Genomic DNA, 1,492 nt, shown 5'->3' with positions numbered 1-1,492 from the left:
AAATTAGTGTAGCTTTGTTGCTTAATTACTAACAAACAAGCAAATATTTTTCTATGTGTGGTTGTTTGTTGCTGTTTTTAAGTTGTAAACCCACATAGGATACCTGATGTGTCTACCGTGAGGAATAGAACTCCAGATTTTAGCATTGTAAGTTCGGAGACTTACGACTGTCCCACCGGTGGACCTCATGTGTGATATATAAATAACGTTTAATATTGTGTTGTAAAGAATGATCCCATGCAAGAGATGTAACGAAGCATTTACAAAGAAGATTAGCGTATTCACTAGTAAAACTATTCCTAGCACCTTTGAAGTAATAGAGTATATTCTTTATTTGACTCCGTTGTGTTTGTATCGTACAACTCACCACAGCCACATCTTAGGTTGAAATATTTATCAACATTTTGCTCTACTCCAGAGCAGCTATCCCAAGAACTTAAACAAATAACTCATACTCTATCACTTGTTAAATTTCAATATTAACAGATCGTGTGGTCTTTCGGCACTTCATTTATTCGATAAGAAGAATGGTCCTATTAGCACTTACACATGATGTACCAACACTTATTGGAAGCGGAGTGCCACAGTGTATAACGGATTTTCAGATATCTATTACTTTCTCTAATATATTCGGAGGAGCAAAATGTTCTTAATGTTCACTAGTGACTTTGTTTTTTATAATATGAAACGTTTTAATTTAATATATATTTCAGGTAGAATGAAAACGAAACGTACCATACCGCAGAGTGGTCAGTTTAAAGTAGTATCAGCTCTTATCAACCCAGCTTAAATAACGGTTAGGAATGTTAGTCAATCGAATTGAAATAATTAGCTTTTTCTTTGTCTTATTCTCGTTTTGAGCATGAAAGCTAAAAGTACTAAAGCAGTTCTTGTGTGAGTTAAGTCACGTTAGCAAATATCACGCTTGCATATCTTTGATATAGCATCTTATAATTACCAAATGCTTATGAAATGATATAATGTAATTCATAGGAGAGTGAAATATTACCAAAAAATTGATTTGGTATACTTATGTTTTGTCTCAAAGATTTCTGGCCTTTCCTTTTCAGCTTATAGTAGTTTTTATAAGGCATATGAATTGAAAGTGCTGTTTTATCTTATGCTACAGATGTGATGAAAACAGAAAACCAGAAAATAGTCAGTTTCATTAAACCTAGAAACACATTGCTTGATAGAAAGTTCGATTATTACCTGATTGTTTTTTTTTTTTTTGTAAATGAAATAAATACTTGATCTCTGAAAAAAAAAATTACAGTTCAGATTTATCTTTCATCTTACACTAAACTAGTAAGTTAGTTTTTGGCGTTAGGTTTAAAGTGGTTGTAAATTAGCTTTAGTTCTTTAATAGTTCAAAATCTCAACAACCTCAGAATAGCACCATACACAATAGACAAAATAAAGATTAACTTTATGCGTTTATGGTTAAGATGGTAGGCTTTAATAAGAAAATATTTGTGACAAAATGTAAAAA

The sequence above is a fragment of the Limulus polyphemus genome, unplaced genomic scaffold, assembly GCF_000517525.1.
Source record: "Limulus polyphemus unplaced genomic scaffold, Limulus_polyphemus-2.1.2 Scaffold28, whole genome shotgun sequence".
NCBI classification, from domain to species: domain Eukaryota; kingdom Metazoa; phylum Arthropoda; class Merostomata; order Xiphosura; family Limulidae; genus Limulus; species Limulus polyphemus.
This window is presented reverse-complemented; position numbering follows the sequence as displayed.